General features: G+C 45.2%; 1 long non-coding RNA gene across 1 annotated transcript; it reads right to left on the bottom strand.

Annotated features, from left to right (window-relative positions):
* Positions 1–1,857: 1,857 nt before the first annotated feature.
* LOC308465449 lies at positions 1,858–6,131 on the bottom strand. The gene is made up of 4 exons (XR_013980450.1): positions 6,062–6,131; positions 4,893–4,970; positions 4,400–4,519; positions 1,858–2,006 (listed from the first exon to the last, which is right to left on the bottom strand). It is a non-coding gene; the product is annotated as an uncharacterized lncRNA (long non-coding RNA).
* Between the last annotated feature and the right edge of the window lie 2,511 nt (positions 6,132–8,642).

The following is an 8,642-nucleotide window of genomic DNA, read 5'->3' as shown; positions in this document are numbered from 1 at the left end:
TTTAGCGGCTATTAAAGGCTTAGCGGCTTAGCGGCTAAAAGGCATTAGCGGCTTAGCGGCTTAGAAAAAGGGGGGGAGCGAAAAAAATCTCAAGACTCGCAAGACATTTTCGTCTTGCGAAGCAAGCCCATAGGGAAATTCGTCCTGCGAAGCGCATTGAAAAACGGAAAACCCTTTCGTCTAGCAGGTTTTTCGTCTTGCGAGGCATTCGTCTTGCGGGGCACCACTGTATATAAAACTGAAAATAACATACAAAAAGGGGAAATCACTTTGCAGAAACGTGTGTATTAAGCATAAATACATACAAAAATGTGTAAATTCAGAGAAATTCATGCTAAGCAAACAGGAATGTCCTGCACTATCTTTTAACTCGTAAGTTCAAACAGCAGTGGCACAAGACTGGCACCAATGCAGGTGAATCAGAAAAAGAAAGGCACCAGTTCGAACATGCCCTTCAAAGTACATACGGAGGAGATTTTTAAAAAGCAGAAGAGATAACCTCTGCTGAGGGTGGCAGACAGAAGGCACATCAGCAAACAACTCCAGAGCACTCTGAAGCAGCCAGCCAGACACCTGCCTATCTAGTGTAAATATCAATGGCATATTGTGGTGCATAACCCAGCTGTAAAAAGTCCCCATGTGGTCTGGGAAATCCTGACAAGGTGCAGGTAGAAGTCTCCTTTTGTGAAGTGGCTTTAAAAAACCACAACAAAATCAGAGTGTGCCAAGTATTCCCTGGCTTTAGATGCTAGAAATCTAGGCAGGAAAAACAGATGTCTAACTCCCCCACAAAAAAGTAAGATTTTGCAAGTATTCACTCCTTTGAAAATCCCACTAAGCATCATTTTTACTCTGGTTGTTGCAGTCGCAGTGAGTGCTACTCCCTCGCCGCCTGCCCTGCCCCCCAAGCTGTTGCTGCTGCTTCCTTCTTGGATTAGTAACGTAAGCCGATCCCACCCAATCAAGGATCACAGAGTGAATGGGGTAACCGTACGATGCTACATATTAGGGATGGAGGGAAAAAATGGTTTAGTTCACCTTTTAAAGAAAATCCGCCCAAAGCTCACTTCTTGGAACAGTACACAGCTATCCTTTCGATAGTCACACTTCTCCAAATTTTGTGATACAGTTCCCCAACCCAAAAAGCCACAAGTTTTGTATTAGAGGAAAGTGTGCATAAAAATGTCTATATTAGCGAAGACACCTTCATCTGCTCTAGCTGCAACAAAACATGTCTCTCCTGTATCAGTCTCTATGGCCACAGCAGGTGCTGCAACCTTCCAACAGTTTGACTTCACCCCCAAAGGCACACTCCTCCTTTGTCTCTCCTTTGTGTCACCCAGGAGAATGCAGCTGTGGCGATAAGGAAAGTAGAGTCATTCCGTTGTCTGGAGAGGTTGTTTCCTGATTCACATGGAGAAGCCGTTTTCAATGAAGCCCAGTGACAGAAGTGCACAGCTGTATTGAGGAAGCACTGGGTACTGAAATTTTGTACCTCCTAACAATTTTGTGTCCGGGGCAACCGCTCCTATACCCCCCCATGCTACGCCACTGGACGGTGCACACTGTCCTGCCACCAGCTCCTTGCTGCTGCTACTTGCCTGCCCCTGCCCCTCCACAAGCACACACATCCGCTGCCTCTCTGCCTGGTGGTGGAGCTTGCCCTAGGCAGCACTGAGAAAACACAATGTAGCTTAAATTCAGAGGACTCTAGGTAGCCCGGCTCAAGCCTGAGTGCAACTAGACAGAAACACACACACAGAGAGAGAGAGAGAGAGAGAGAGAGAGAGAGAGAATCATACACAGTTGAAAAGCAAATGCTCTTATTGAGAAAGGTTATTAGGGTGTTCAGGAAACAGCTGCAGGCCCAGATGTAGAAATGATTGCTCAGTTAAAGATTTCTCAGCAGAAGATGGCTGTTGAATAAACCAGTGCAGAGCTTCAGAAGGGCATTTGAAGGAGCTGGATTCCTTAAGGCAGAACACTGCACAGCCAACGTTTCATTTCTAGTAGCGGAACAAAATTGCAAACAGCTGGTGGAAGATTTTTTAACATTTCTTTCAGATGGGATGATATTGCTTTTTATTTTTATTTTTTAGCAAACAAACAAAAACCAGGCAGTCATACAAAAGGCATTCTTTTTTCTCCCCCACCCCTATAAATAGCTAGCACTGATAAACTCACATCCATTATGTGAAAACAACAGTGATCTAGATGCGGTAGTTCTTATTCATTTCTTAAAATTGTACTCTCTCCATGTTCCACAGTATGCTCTAGGGCAGCGGTTCTCAACCTGTGGGTCCCCAGGTGTTGTTGGACTACAACTCCCATCATCTCTGAGCCCTGGCCTTGCTAGCTAGGGGTGATGGGAGTTGTAGTTCAACATCTGGGGACCCACAGGTTGAGAAAGGCTGCTCTAGGGCTTAGGAACCTGTTGCCCACCAAATGTTGTTGGATTCCAACTCCCAACAGCCCCAGCCAGCATGGTCAATGGTCAGGGGATGCCAGGAGTTGCAGTCCAACAATATACTGTATTTCACCACGTAATGGTCACATTTTTAATGCTGATTTTTCTTTTCAGAAAGCTGAGGCACAACCATTATGCGAGGAAACAATTTTTATTAATGAACATAGTTATGTTTATGTTGCTCATGGCAGCTTTGCCCACCCACCCACTCCCCTTGCACCTTCAGCTGGTACAGAGAATGCGCACTGCGAATGCCCTGAGACAACTGTGTGGTGAATGTCTTGGGACTGATATTAGGGACCCAAAAAGGGGGGGAGCGACTATTATGCTAATATCGAGGGCCGCAAGTTCTGTGCCCCTAAATCCATGCAGCTCTCTGGAATTTCAGGCAGGGGTTTCTCCCAGCCCCACGTACAGATGCCAGGGATAGATCAAGGCATGCCTGCCCTCCCTAGCAGCTTGCAGAGGCTTCTCCGTTGATTTTACAGTGGGGGTGGGACATAGCTCACTGGTAGGCCACCTGCTTTGCATGCAGAAAGTCCCAGGTTCAATCCCTGGCATCTCTGAAATCCTGGAGTGATGCCTACAGTTGATGTAAACAGTACTGTATTAGATGGACCAATAGTCTGTCTATGGATAAAGCAAGTTCCTATGTTCCTATGTTCCTTTGGCAAACAGGGATGGGGTCAATATCTACTCCAGGCTGAGGAGGATCCCAAGTCAAGACACTCTCCATGTCCCTCCTTCCTTCAGTGAGTCCTCATTGCAACAGTTCCAGGGGGTTCTTGTAAGAGGACCTCTGTTTAGGGGTGGGGTGGCTCCTCAGCAGATGCCTGGCATGTCAACTCTTGACCCTGGTCCTGGATGTGGTGGTCTAAGGATCTGGATCCAAATAAATGCTTTCCATTTATTCCATTTCCATGGGAGAGTATACTTTCAGGAAAGGCCTTCCTAGACATTTCCACATAATTTAAAACAACAACAAGAACAAAACGATCACAACTGCATTCTCCATTCATGGGTATTCCCTTCCACAGAAGGGAAGCTTCATCGTCCGATTAATTATTCATTGCAAATTAGGCACTCGGCTGTAGCAGTTTAAAAATTTTTGCAACAGACATTCGTAGCCTGGATGCAAAATCATTCTACACAGTGGTTGTATTTGGATGCATAAACACTTGGTAAAGAGGAACAAAAGTGGAACTCTGTTGGCATCTTGCAGACCAGCGAGGGGGGGGGGGAATCAATGAGTTGGTCTTTAAAAGCACCATTTGCAACCCACTCCATTTATAACAACCTACATTCTTCATATCACAAAGATGTAAACCAATGAAGTGTTTGTACTATTGTTATAATATGTTCTTCTATAACAACTCCCTTTGGAATCCTCATCCCACCCATCCTCTGCTTCGTTTCTGCAGAATATCTATTTGTTTTCAGATGGGGGTCATAAAGACCCCCTGCAAGTTGCTCCACCCACTTTTGCTTCTGGACTTGCCCATCACTGGGGTTGTGGTCCTTGGAAGGTTGCTCAGAAAGGAATGTGGCCCTCAGGGTGGAAAAAGTTCCCCATCCCTGCCTCATAAGAGCAAGTTGCTCAGTTGGAGCTCTCCGTGGTGCTGTAGCATCTTACCTGCCTTTGCTCTGTGGGTTCCTCCATGGAACCTCAATAAGATTTTTTAAAAAAACACAACACCTTGTATTAAAATCATTCTTTAAAAAACAGCCTGGTGCACAATGAACTGGGCAACTTTTTAAATCTGTCAAATGGTGGTTTAATTGACAAGTGCAACCCAGGAGTAGACAATGCGGTGCTCCGCAGATGTTGCCAGACCTGGACTCCCATCTGCCCCAATGTTCAGCTAAAGAATCCCCAACAGATGACCGACCAACCAACCTTTGTTTAAAAACTTCCAAAGAAGGAGAGTACACCAACCGTCCAAGGTAGTCTGTTCCACTATCAAGCAGCTCTTTCCCCCAGAAGGTTTCTCCTAACATTTCGTCAGAATCTCCTTTGTTGTGGTTTGAATCCATTGGTTAGAGTCCTACCCTCTGGAGCAGCAGAAAACAAGTTTGCTCCATCTTCCATGAAACAGCCCTTAAGAACTCTTGTTAGAAAGGCGAGGACTTACTGCAATGTATTGTTGTGCTTCTTGCCTGTATTTCCTAGAATGCTTGAAAGGAAGGGAGCCTTCGCTTCACCAGCAGCAATTGCATGCTGGAAGCCAAGCGAGACTGCCTTTTTAGAGGGACACTTCAGGCAGAAATGGAAACATATCATATGCTCTGATTGGACATGGTTTGCAGCTGTAATGCAGAAGTAGAGAGAAGCAAATATACCATTTCCTATCTCTCCCACCATTCGCTCCCACCTCAAGCCCCCGCCCTGGGCAAACACACAGGGTTTTCTTGATCTTATCTTTACCTTTCACAAAGCCTTTAAAAGCCATCTGTAGGGATTTGTAAAGGCTGTTTCTTGTTTCAAATAAACTGCAAAAGTGATCTGTATGGAACAGATGGAAACAAATAAAAAAAGCTTATCAGGATGCCAGGGAGGGGAGGGTGTGTGTGTGGAGGTAACACTTGCTACATTTGGAAAATATCAGATATGAGTTAGCAGAAATGTTGCCTATGAGATGCACCAAGTTGGCGCTTGGCCAGCAATTTCCTCTCCCTCATAATAAGCCAGAGTGCTCCACAGCCACTTGAGATGGATAAACCCATCAATTTTGGTTTCTCTCTTTCTCATTTCTGCACTCTTCATTTTTCTGCATCACTCGCCATTTCTTTTTAACATCCTCATTAAAACACATCTGCATTCCAGTGCAAACTTTCTCCCAATATATACATTTTTGCAAAGCACTTGCCCATAATACAGTGGTACCTCGGGTTACAGAGGCTTCAGGTTACAGACTCTGCTAACCCAGAAGTAGTACCTCGGGTTAAGAACTTTGCTTCAGGATGAGAACAGAAATCGTGCGGCGGCGCAGCAGCAGCAGCAGCAGCAGCAGCAGCGAGGCCCCATTAACTAAAGTGGTGCTTCAGGTTAAGAAGAGTTTCAGGTTAAGAATGGACCTCCAGAACGAATTAAGTTCTTAACCAGAGGTACCGCTGTATACTGCATGTTGCATATTATTTTTCACTAATATATGTATTTTTATGGTGGCTTCGCTGTACTGTAAGCATTTTTGCACACACTGTTTGCTTTGAGGATTGCATCTTATAATTGGAAGAAGTGCACATTTCCAAATATAACTTTTTTTTTTTTAATTTGCAAATAGTTTCAGAGAGTGCAAATTAGGTAGGTCGTGATTACTGGAAGAGTGTGTGTGCCCACTGACCTAATGTATCCAAAGTGTGCAGTGTAAGGTTTGTGAATCTGGATACAGAGCAGACTTTACCTGTTATCAGACTCAGAGAGATGCTTGTACAGTGAGTGAAAAATAATAATAATAATAATAATAATAATAATAATAATAATAATTATTATTATTATTTATTATTTGTACCCTGCCCATCTAGCTGGGTTTCCCCAGCCACTCTTATTGTATGAAGCACATAACTTGGACGGAAAAGTTTCCATTTCTAACCTACCTACCTAATCTAGAGATAAACAAGGTAGCCGTTGCTTGCTCCTTTGTTCTCAGAGGATAGCTCCAGCTTGACCTGTCATCTTGAGATCCAAGAGAGGAAGAAGAGGTTGTAAACAGGATGCAACCTAACAGGTATCAGTCTAAACAACAAAGAGATAGAGAGGTCAGCTCAAGAGCTTAAAGGTGCATGTATATCCATAAGGAAAATAACTTTCTTGGCTTTTAAATTAGGGAAAAATTGGATCACTTAAGGAGTTTCCCAAAACCAGAGCTGATGGGAATTGCAGCCTCCAACATCAGGCAGGCAGCAGATTCCCCATGCACATTGGAAGATGCCTTACACTGAGTCAGACAATTTGGGCTCCAACTAGCTCAGTATAGCCTGCAGTGACTGGCAGCAGCTCTCTGAGGGTTTCAGGCCGGGGAGATGTCCAGGATTGATCCTGGGATCTTCACGCAAAGCAGATGCTTGGCTGCTGAGCGGCAGCCCTTCCCACAAGCCAAAGGTGGTGGTGACTCATTAGCACAAGCTTACTCCCTAAAAATTAAGCTGAGCCATTTACCAGACTACTTTGGATTGCCTTCGAGAAGTTATTAGGGAGCTAATTAAAACAAAGATACGTCTTTGGTATTCAGAACTCATAGTGCATTTATTCAGCAGCACTCAAGGCAAAAGCTGGAGAAAAGGCCATGGATGACAAAGCACCATTCTTCTTGGGATGGAGGAGGGATGTCCACTCTGCTCCTTGTTACACAAAGGATTCTCCTCTGATCTAAATATACTGGTAAAGATGAAAAGGGGTTGCTGTCTTTCCTTGCCTTAAAATGAATGGGAAAGAGAGGGGGGGGACTTGGGAACTGTTCATAAACTAAGGCAGCGGGGTGATGGGAGTGTCCTGGGAAATGATATTATAAACTATGAAATCAAAAGAAGCATCCCCCACAAAACACAAAATCTCTTAGGATTTACATAACACAAAAGGAAAAGCACACATCCAGGGGCTACGTGGGAACAGGAAAATGCCTTTTTTCTTTTGTTTAACTAGCCTGAGGCTGCATAAGCACTTTACATTTAAAGCACACACTCCAAGGATCCTGGGAACTGTAGTTTACCACTCAAAGTGCTGCAAATCCCACTTTTCATGATTCTTTGAAAAGGAATATGCTTTGAATGTGTATGCAGCCATAGCTTGAGTATGTTGGGGAGTGTTATATACTGACTGTGCATCCCACCATCAGTCTACTGCATATTTCTAAATTACACCTATACATATTAACTGCATGCAGTTGAATGAAGCGGCAGAGCCAATGTGGTGTAGTGGTTAGCATGCTGGGATAGGGTAGAAAGACCCAGATTCAGTTCCTCTTTCACCCATGAAGCTCACTAGGTGACTTTGGGCCAGACAATACTGCCAGTTTAACCTACCTCACAGGATTATTGTGAGGATAAACTGAAGGGGGGACGAAAGAGAAGCATGTATGCCACCTTCAGCTCTTTGGATGAAAGGTTTGTTGTGTCCAGCTCTTTATGACCCCATGGACCAGAGCACGCCAGGCACTCCTGTCTTCCACTGCCTCCCGCAGCTTGGTCAAACTCATGTTAGTAGCTTTGAGAACACTGTCCAACCATCTCATCCCCTTCTCCTTGTGCCCTCCATCTTTCCCAACATCAGGGTCTGATCCAGCAAGGCTCTTGTGTTTTTTTAAAATGTTCTTATGGACCTTATTTAAGGTCAGGGCTGTAGCTCAATGATAGAGCAACTGCTTTGCATGCGGAAGGTCCCATGTTGAACCCCCAGTGGCATCTTCAGGTGGGCTGGGAAACAAGCCCTCTTTGAAGCCTTGAAGAGCTGCTACCAGTCAGTGTTGACTATGTTGGGCTAGATCAGCCAATGGTCTAGAGAAGCTTCCTATGTCCCCACGTTTTATGGAGCCCCTAGAGCTCCCCCTGGTGCCCCTGAACTCTCCTGCATCTTTGCTCTGGGCAAGATAGAAAGGTCACAAATAAAGATGTAGCAGCAGGCACATCCTTTAAGTCCCAGTCTTGTTTCTCCAGGAGGCCATCTCACCCCCCAGCCCATTACTCCAGAGCAACCACCATCACCTCTTCTTGCCTCTCTATAGCGCACCGTTATTCTTGCATCCCTCAAGGTCATCTGGGTTTGTTTGCAAAAGGCTCCTGCATCGTAAAGTGGCATTTTAAGTACACACGCGGCCGCCTTGCAATCTCGCCAGCACCTAAGGTCACCGTGCGGAGCCTGTCAAGGGGTGAAGAGGGCAAAGTGCCTGATTCCTCTCTGAAATTGAAAACGCTGCCCTTCCTGTTCGTTCCTTGAGGGCTGTCACGAGACATACAATTCAGCTGTTAACTGAGAGGGAGGAAGAGGAGTGTGTCTCGTATATGCACCGGCGGGTGGGTGGGTGTCTGGTGGAGGGAGGGAGGTTGTTTAAATAGCTGTGAAAAGCACGGGGTGTGTGTTTTACCCAGAGATATATTACACTTGATTAGGCGATGCGCTGGAGCGCAAATGGTACAACGGGAGACGGACGTGCTTAACTAGCAGTTCCAGCCGGCTCTCCGG

The sequence above is a fragment of the Podarcis pityusensis genome, assembly GCF_964106645.2.
Source record: "Podarcis pityusensis genome assembly, chromosome: 16".
Classification (NCBI taxonomy): domain Eukaryota; kingdom Metazoa; phylum Chordata; class Lepidosauria; order Squamata; family Lacertidae; genus Podarcis; species Podarcis pityusensis.
The sequence above is the reverse complement of the archived record's forward strand: the minus strand, read 5'-3'. Positions and strand labels throughout refer to the sequence as shown.